This window comes from Scylla paramamosain, chromosome 12, assembly GCF_035594125.1.
Source record: "Scylla paramamosain isolate STU-SP2022 chromosome 12, ASM3559412v1, whole genome shotgun sequence".
Lineage (NCBI taxonomy): Eukaryota > Metazoa > Arthropoda > Malacostraca > Decapoda > Portunidae > Scylla > Scylla paramamosain.
In genome coordinates, this window is record NC_087162.1 from 19,645,658 (window position 1) to 19,655,447 (window position 9,790).

The following is a 9,790-nucleotide window of genomic DNA, read 5'->3' on the forward strand; positions in this document are numbered from 1 at the left end:
GATGCTCGTAATGCTTTCATTCACATGCCTCACCCCCGTCCCCGCCACCCCAACTCCCCCGCCAGATCGAGAGGTGTGGTTGGCGGGGGTGCAGGGGCAGCGTCATGGGTGGCTGGGTGGCGGCCGTCGTGCTACCGCCAAAAGGCAGTGAGGGGCTACTTAAGCTTCAGATGATGGCCCTGAGACTCGAGCCCTGGGGAGGAGAGGGTCGCGATGAGGTGAGGGGCGGGTGCGGGAGTCTGCGGTGGTGAGGGTGTGTTTAAAGACGTGGTGTGTTTTCTTTTTATCATGAATATGTCAGTAACGTGTGATTATTGCGCTCTCAAATTCTTGCCTTTAACACTATATGTTATTCCTTTTTTTTTTAGAGCAGCAAGTTAGACTTTTTATAGCTCTTTGTCAGTTTTCTTTATACGTAAGAAAATGGATAAAATAATAATGATGAAAATAAAATGAAACACCTATCCATAATATTGCACAAACAATCAGTATAAATTGCAGGCACAAGGTGAAGATGACGTGTGTTTGGCTGCTCACCGCCTCACCTGCCGGCCACCTGTTGCCTGGCCAGCCACGAGTTAATATGGTAAATTTCTCAATCCTTCAACTCAGTATTATTGCAGTCCGCTATATTAACTAATGAATACATATAATATACTATAATAAGAAGACAGGTTTTATAGAACTCAAGCCAAATGAACCGCCTACTGTATGCTATATATGTCAATAATTTTTTGATAACCTAAATAGGAAGCTTTTCTTATTAGATATATTTATAGGCATGTGTAATTAGGTGGATACAGGGATGACTTTGTGTAGGTCTATTGCCTTCTAGTATCCTTCCTTATGTTATTAACTTCAGCGCTTCTATATAGCTTTGCAGAGGCTTTCACCTGTCTCCATCCCTAAGTCCGTGATATCCTTACTTAGAGTCTTGGAATATCCTTAGCCCCTGAGTTCCATCAGTCTTCACTCCTTAGATCTGTGATGCCCTTACACCCTGGAGCCCTTTAGTATCCCCAGCCGTTGAATCCCCAAGTGTTCCTGAACTCATGATTCTCCCTCAGACTTTCAAACCCACAAGTGTCCAATTAGAGCAATATGATTAAATAACTCATTACCTGGAGAACAATATAGAAAATTATAGCACTTACGCAAAATCGCATAAGGTTGACTGTTTCTTATGAGGTGAAGGGAAAGGATTTAATTGATCATCTGACCCTAAAAGACCCTTCACTCGTCTCATCGGCAGAAACATCCTTCCTTCGAGCACAGAACGCCCTGCTGAATCCGTCTATGGCCAGCTGCGGGCGTGGACATGTGTCTTGTGGGAGTCCCGGGGCGGCTGTGTGTTTTGCCTGGGCCTTGTTGGGAGCCTCGGGTTGACTCAGTAAAATAAACGTATCCAGAGGTCAACACGGGGCGGGCGGCGGACGGCTGGGCTCTCCTAATGCAGGTACAGAGTCAACACGGCCCGGCCAACACCAGGCAGGCCGCGGGGTGAAGGGAAAGGCAGGGCAGGGCCAAAGGGCGGCTACGGTATTGATCTGTATAGTAGGGTTGTTGATAAGGGTATAAGTTTAGGCCTCCAACCATCATTGTTAGCTGAAGTAGTAGTTGTGGTAGTTGTAGTGGTGGGAGTAGTGGTAGTGGTGGTGGTGGTGGTGGTAATGGTAATATTATCTATTTATTTGTTTATATATTTACTTACTGTATTTGTTTATTTATTCATTTGCTATTTTTACTTGATAAAGCTTATGTTTATACATATGTAAAGGACCACTAAAACCTTGGAATTCCTTGATAAAACATATATATTTATCTTTCTCTAATTTAGTCATCTGCCAAGGATTCTTCTCTTTAGTTACTATGTATCTTTGCTTTCTTCTTTCCCACAGGAGGAGGAAGGAGGGACGTGTGATCATCGTGGCCTGCTGGTGAGTGAATGTCGTAACCTTGTGGTGTATATAAGGCGCCGTCCCTTGCCTGTTTATCTCAATATACATAATGTCGAATCACGGCGGCAGAACGCGGCGACGAAAGGAGTGTGTGGCTTTTGTGGTTTGTTTGCTGCTTGTTTTATTACACGAAAAGTTCTGAAGGAGTTTGTGAGGAGGCGGAGACGAAGGAGCTGAAGGTAAAGACCACTGCCTCTAAATCTGTAGATGTGCAAAGTGAATGTTAATTCAATTTTATGTCCATTTTTTTTTTTTTACTTTGTTTACCGTTCTTCGCTTATGCAGATGAAGCGGGTGAAAAACAAATATATGAAAATAAAGTGTGTGTGTGTGTGTGTGTGTGTGTGTGTGTGTGTGTGTGTGTCAATGTGAATGTGGACAGTAGCAGAGGCAGGCCGGAGATGCGTTTGACAGGTGTACTCTGACACCTGTAATTAGAACGCCTGCAGGAGAGACGTGGTGTGTAGTGGAGACAAGATATTGTTCTTGCTTCTTCCGAAGTATGTAATATATTTTCCTGCTCTCTCATGAAGCCAAACATTTTCTACCCAATCGGATTGTTAAGGCATGGAATTCTTTATCCTTCTGCATTGTCGATTGCTCAACAGTCACAGATAAAAAAAAAAAAATTGGATAAATATACATTTGGACTCAGTCCACATCCGCGATAATATCCACTGTCGCAGTAAATTACAATTAAATTCGCTCGAATGCACCTGTGAAGTGTCACAGAGGTTTCTGGGAATGTTGGTGGTCGTCCAGCACTGAATGGAAGTAGCAATGGTTTTAGTGGTTGTCTTTATCGTAAAAAATGTCCATCCGTTTTCTTCAAACTGCATGGTAATGTTTTTTTTTTTCTTTCTTTTTCTGCATGACCTGGCAGTAGAAAGCAGTAAGTGAGGAGGAGCCTTCTTCTATGCTATCCTATTACTCTCACTGTATGCTAGGAATTAATCCTTATAAACAGTCCCTTAAGAAGCAACTCTTCCATTGTTCTTTGTTGTTAATTTTTGTTCTACGTACTCTTCTTCCTTTTCTCACCACCTCAATTCCTTGTCATTTCTCTTTTTCTCTCAAGTCTTTTTCATAACACCAGAACAGTCTTTTTTTTTTTTTTCATCATTATTGCCGTCATAGTTTTAGTGTTTTCTTCTCGAGGCACAGCAAAACCAGCCTTTCTCATGTGAACACCACCTTGGAGGAGACTGTGGGCGAGGGAGGAACACTGCTGCTGTATGGTGGTGGTGGTGATGGTGGTGGTGGTGGTGGTGGTGGTAGTAGTATTGGTGTTGGGTTTGGTGGGGTGAGTTGCCTATGTGATGATCATTGTTGGTGCTTTTTAGAGAGCTTGTTGTCATGGAAGAGCTGCCGCGGGGGAATATTGAAGCTGCGGCGTGCGTGAGTTTGTTTAGCTCAAAGTCATGAGAGTTATTGCTTTGCGCGTATGGATCAAAGAAACTACTACCACCACCACCACCACCACCACCACCACCACCACTACTACTACTACTACTACTACTACTACTACTACTACTACTACTACTACTACTACTACTACAACTACTACTACTACTGCTGCTGCTGCTGCTGCTGTTGCTGCTACTACTGCTACTGCTGCTGCTACTACTACTACTATTACTACTACTACTACTACTACTACTACTACTACTACTACTGCTACTACTACTACTACTACTACTACTACTACTACTACTAGTATCACCACCATTTTTACAACTATCACCACCACTATTATCACCACAACCACCACCACAACTGCTAGCGTGGCCTTGGCCCTCAGAACCAAACGAGTCAAGGTCACACAATCTCGCACCACCACGTCACAGCATCCTCCCTCCCTCCCGCGCCCTCCGCCAGGCCTCGCTGGGACGCCTCCTGCGTGGCTATACCCAGCGCGTCACCAGGATCACCAAACAGATGAATGGCGTCACTCACCATGAGGCGTGACCGTCACTGACACATTCTTGATGACGACCTTTGAAATCAAGCCTCGCCGCCACCCCCACTAGCTGCGGTGAGGGAGGGCGGGGGGCGGCATGGGCTGAGTGAGGTGCAGGCGGGGGAGGGCCACTGCGGGCGTTCTCTCACAGTTCCGTTGTGACCCCCGGCCCGTCTGGCAGCGTGGACGCGTGTGGTCCCGTCGTCTGCTGGGCACGCGCGCTTCGAGCAGGGCCCCCGCGACCCTCCTCTGCCTCCGCCCTCGTGTGGGTACCCGCTGTGCACGCTGCTCGCCTTGATATCCTGGACACGTGCACTTATTATCTGGTGTTGATGCTTTTGCTGCTGCTGTTGTTGCTGGCATTATTCTGCTTGGGGTCTTGATGGTGGTGGTAATGTGCTTTGTGTGCTTGTGGCGCTGGTGGTTGTTATATCGTAAAGTGCGTGGTGTGGTGAGCATAGTGGTTTGTGGTGTGGTGATGGCAGTGGCGAGGAGTTGATGGCTGGTGAGGCCTGTGAAGCTGGTGAGGATAACGCAGTTGGCAGAACATATGTACGTACTACACTTACGATGTACGCGAAACACATGAGTGAAGGGACGTGATGTAACACACACACACACACACACACACACACACACACACACACACACACACACACACACGGACAGACGGAGGAAAGAACACTTGTGAAAATGACGTAGAAAAAGGAAAAAAAAAACAGGATTTGACTGAGTGGACAGTATCATTTGCAACACGAGTAACACATATATATTATTGTAATGAATAACATTTTTCTCTGCACCTGCTTCCCTTTTCGGTCTCCGCTGCCCTCCATCGTCTTTGAAGATTATGCGCAGGGAAGAAAAAGTGAGAAGGGAGAAAAAAAATGAAAGGAAAATAATAATAACTTTGTAGAGAGGAAAAAGTTGACGAGAATTACAAGTGTTGACCTGAGAGCCACTGCCCCCCATCCCTCTCTCTCTCTCTCTCTCTCTCTCTCTCTCTCTCTCTCTCTCTCTCTCTCTCTCTCTCTCTCTCTCTCTCTCTCTCTCTCTCTGTCTCCACTGCCATAACCACCTTTATTACCCATCAGTGTCTCCACTTCCATCACTCCCCGTTCCCCTTCACCACCACTATCACCACCTTGACCATCCCATCACCTCCCCTCACTTAGTCCCTCCCTCACAATTCCAGAGTATCTGCCTCACTATCACCAGCAGCCTTCCTCGCACCTCTCACTCCCCTCTCATTATCCCCCATCACCTTTGCCTTGTCATCATCATCATCATCATCATCATCATCATCATCATCATCATCATCATCATCATCATCATCACCACCACCTTTCACCATATTATCACTTTTTCTGACACTATTTATATCCTCTGCTTCCTCTGCCTCCTATTACTAAGACTACACCTGTCCCTCCCCCCTATAGCTACCACTACTACCCCTGTACCAGTTATAGGTGTCGCAGGTCTTCTGTGTGTGTGCGCTGTCCGGGTCGAGGGAGATAAAGGGATGTAGATAAGGAGGGAGCGAGTCGAGTCGGCCTCCTGGCGCACACCTTGCCAACCACAGTAATTAGGCGGGAGCAGTGAGTCACCCGCGGGCCAGGGCGGTGCTGGGAGACGAGGCAGAGGAGGTCGCCAGAACAGTCGAACAGCCTCTCTTCCTCCTCCTCCTCCTCCTCCTCCTCCTCCTCCTCCTCCTCCTCCTCTTTCTCCACTGACCCACTTCGCTGTACTCTCTGTCTGCAGTATTGCCCACTACACTTTTCTTCTTTCTCTCTCTCTCTCTCTCTCTCTCTCTCTCTCTCTCTCTCTCTCTCTCTCTCTCTCTCTCTCTCTCTCTCTCTCTCTCTCTCTCTCTAACCTCGGAGTTGAAGAATAATACAAGTGCTCGTATGTTCTACGTAGATTAGCGATCTGTCGTAAAATGTTGACGAGAAAATATTCTTCTAAAAAGCTTGTACATGTGATAAACTACGAGCGAGGTACAAAGAGAGAGAGAGAGAGAGAGAGAGAGAGAGAGAGAGAGAGAGAGAGAGAGAGAGAGAGAGAGAGAGAGAGAGAACATATGAATAAACTCCCAGGAAAGTAGATTACCGGCTACAAGGAAAAGAAATAAGCGGAGAGAAAACATCAGGAGTAAGGCTAAAAAAAAAATGATTGTAGGTTTCCGGGAAAGTATATTCCGCTGGAAGTATGTATTCACAGCCTGTTTCTCTGGAGTCTATTGGTGTTTTGCGTGTCGGCTTCCTTTGTGAATATTTCTTGCTGTTTTTTATAATGTTCTCTGACAGTGATAGAGGGAGGGTGACGTGGGAGGGGGAGGGTGGAAAAGGAGGGGAGGAAGAGGAAGAATATGAGTGTCAGTAAAAAGAAAATGATACACCACGGTTGTCTTGATGCTGTTGTTACGGTGGTGGTGGTGGTGGTGGTGATGGGGGTAGTTGTAATAGAGATGGTGATAGTGGTGGAGGAGATGAAAGTGAGGATGGAGGTAGAAAAGTCAATGGGTGTATTCGAAGAAATGTAAAGTGGTGATGGTGTTGATAATGGTAATGGTGTTGATAGTGGTCTTGGTTTATGTGAAGCTGATGGTAATGGTGATGATTAAAACTCGTGCTGGTGGTGATGAAACTTGCATTGATGGTTGTAATGAAACTGGTGGTATTGATGATTGTGTAGAAACTGATGGTGGTGATGGCGATGAAGACGATGAAATGATGATGGTGGTGTTGGGGCTGATGGTGTATGACGTCAAGTACTGGGTGATGTGATGACCGTACAGTAGTATTGCTCGACACGTGGTCAGAAAGAAAACAACGTCAAGAATAACAAGGAGGAACCAGCAGCGGACGAGAGTGACCACAACATTCACTCAGCACTTCATTTAGTCCTCGCCTTCAAAGAAATTCCTCACTAGCACTTCGATTTGTTTGTTTTTATACTCATAAACTCTGATAAGTAACCCCTTGATTAAATGATCATTCTTACGTGAGTGGTAACGAGCTTCACCACTCCTAGGCAATCCTCACCACATTTTCTACGTCTCACAATAAGCTCTTCACTTCGACACTTGCGATTGGTTGGGAAAAACAGGGAGTAAATATTCCTCCAATCATCGCGCAACTTTACAAGACTGTCATCAGATAGTTGGCCAAGGCAATCTCGTAAACACTGGAGGAGATGACCGGTGCGTCCCACGTTGCCGAGGTTTTTATGCATCGCCGAGGTGGCATGTGCGTCTCTTATCATAACATGTGGCAACCCGCATCTCTTTTATCCATATGCAGCGGTTGAAGTGAGCATTCCAGCGGGGCTTAATATTGGTGCACACCCTTGCCTTGTGTGTGTGTGTGTGTGTGTGTGTGTGTGTCGGCATCTTCCATCCAACAATACACAACAACATATAATCTCTCTCTCTCTCTCTCTCTCTCTCTCTCTCTCTCTCTCTCTCTCTCTCTCTCTCTCTCTCTCTCTCTCTCTCAAATCGCCGTCCTAAGACAGGTAAGTCAGAGAGGGAGAAAAGAGCGAGGCAGGATTTGGTGACGTGTGCGTGGGCGCCATGCGGGAATCGGAGACTCGGTCAACAAGATCACCAAGCACGGGAGCTGGCGGAAGGGAAGGGCTCAGAGGGAGGCTGCCCCGAGAACTGGTTCCCAAAAGTGTTGTTGTGACTCCACCCAGGTCGGCGGCGGCAGTGGTGGTTGTGGTGGAGAGCCGTGGCGGTCGTGGTGGTCGTAGATGGATGGTCGGGTGCCCTACTGCCTCGTGGTTTATACACTTCACCTCCCTCGTGTGGCCCCACCTGCCTCGCCTACCTGCCTCACTCAGTCCCTAGTGCCCGCCGCGGCCAGCTCGACCTCTCCTCGCTGCTGCCCTGCCTCGCCGCGGCCCCTCCTCGGCGTGCACATGGGAGGGAAGGAATCATCGAGGAGACCAAGTGTTCATAATCCTCGCTAATAATGGTGATTATGTTTGTTATTCCGCCTCGCTGACCCTCGGCGGCTTCTCTACTATGCAAAAATTAGTCGGTAAGCGTGACCGTTCCATCTGAAGTATTTATGGAATCCACAGCGACTTGAACTGCGGCAGGAGGAGGAGGAGGAGGAGGAGGCTGAGTGGAGGGGAGGAGAAGTAGGGTGTCGTGGCCTTTGATTGTTGCGGCAGCTTGGGTGACAGTGAAGGCGAGTCTGGTGTTTTTACTGCCGCCGCCCACACGCCATGCTCGAGAACAGCTGGCGAGGGTGACGGCGACGGCGGCGAGGACGTGTTCAGGAGGCGGCGATGGTGTCAGTTCCCTCCTCGTGTGTGTGTGTGTGTGTGTGTGTGTGTGTATGTGTGTCAGTCTGTGTCACCTGTGTCTTGCGTCCCGTTGTGTTTTGAATTTTGGCGCGAGACCTACTACTACTGCTACTACTGATACTACTACTACTACTGCTATTACTGCTGCTGCTGCTGCTGCTGCTGCTGCTGCTGCTGCTACTACTTTTCTTCTTTTACTACTACTACTACTACTACTACTACTACTACTACTACTACTACTACTACTACTACTACTACTACTACTGCTACTACCATCAACCCCACCATTATTGTTAATGCTACCGGTACTACCTGAGCCGTTTGTCGTCATAACTCAAGTCTTAAGAGTAAGCTAACTTGGTGTAACTAATTGCTCTCTCTCTCTCTCTCTCTCTCTCTCTCTCTCTCTCTCTCTCTCTCTCTCTCTCTCTCTCTCTCTCTCTCTCTCTCTCTCTCTCTCTCTCTCTCTCTCTCTCTCTCTCTCTCTCTCTCTCTCTCTCTCTCTCTCTCTCTCTCTCTAATACAAACAACAAATTAGAGAAAGTGAGAGCATTAGCATATTCACCTTCCATCGGTTACCTGTAGGAACCGCAAGGCAAGGGATTAATGGGAGGTGTCCTTGAAGTGCTCCTCTCCTTTTGTTCCCTTGCTCTTGTCCTTTATTTTTAAGTTTTGATTCCCCTTCATTTCCATCCCCTCATCTCCTTCCCTCTTCATCCTCTGTCCTTCCAACTTATCTCCCTTTCCCTCCTCAACATTACCTCCCTTTACACCCGCACCTTGACAAACAAAGCAACACTCTTTTTCTTGTTTCTTTCACAGTGTTCACTTGTTTGGGGGGATAAAAAGAGCATGTTTGAAAAGAGCAGCGGCAAAACAGTAAGACGAGAGTGTCGGTGTGTTGGTGCGTTAAAAAGTGCATTCAAATTGTTGTTCTTGCCTTTGTGTTGCTGTTCTTTGTACGTGTGTAACTCTCTCTCTCTCTCTCTCTCTCTCTCTCTCTCTCTCTCTCTCTCTCTCTCTCTCTCTCTCTCTCTCTCTCTCTCTCTCTCTCTCTCTCTCTCTCTCTCTCTCTCTCTTTTGAGTCCGAGGGCAAAAGTGAAATTGTATATATATGTCGTGGGTGTTGGCGTGTGTGTTGTTGGGTATAATCTCTCTCTCTCTCTCTCTCTCTCTCTCTCTCTCTCTCTCTCTCTCTCTCTCTCTCTCTCTCTCTCTCTCTCTCTCTCTCTCTCTCAACGCTGTTAACCTAGAACCTTCTGGATCTTCCGTTCTACCCGGGCTACCTAACACCCACACCCACACACACACCTGGTCTCCCCTCATACCTGTACCTTAATTCATCCTTTCCCACCTGTACCTCGATAAGCTTACCTGTCTGCACTGTGTTTAGCTTCTGCCACCTCCCCGCCCTCCCCTCCTTTTTTTTATTTCCTCATACTTGCCTGTTTTTCTCTCGCCTCTACTTGATATTCTCTCACCCTCACCTGTCCACCCTTCCCCCAGTCGCAGTTAATTAAGGAGGTGCTCTTGTTCTTCCTTTTAGCTCACCTGTCGC

General features: G+C 47.2%; 1 protein-coding gene across 2 annotated transcripts in view; it reads left to right on the forward strand.

The window, feature by feature from the left end:
* Positions 1-4,066: 4,066 nt before the first annotated feature.
* Positions 4,067-9,790, forward strand: part of LOC135105827 (uncharacterized) — a 61,955-nt gene continuing 56,231 nt past the window's right edge. Inside the window, exon 1 of one of the 2 annotated variants that reach the window (XM_064014428.1) lies at positions 4,067-4,183. The gene's annotated coding sequence lies outside the window, so the exon portion shown is untranslated. Of the gene's footprint in view, positions 4,184-7,433; positions 7,896-9,790 lie in introns of those variants that run through there. The other variant, XM_064014430.1, reaches the window with a different exon arrangement.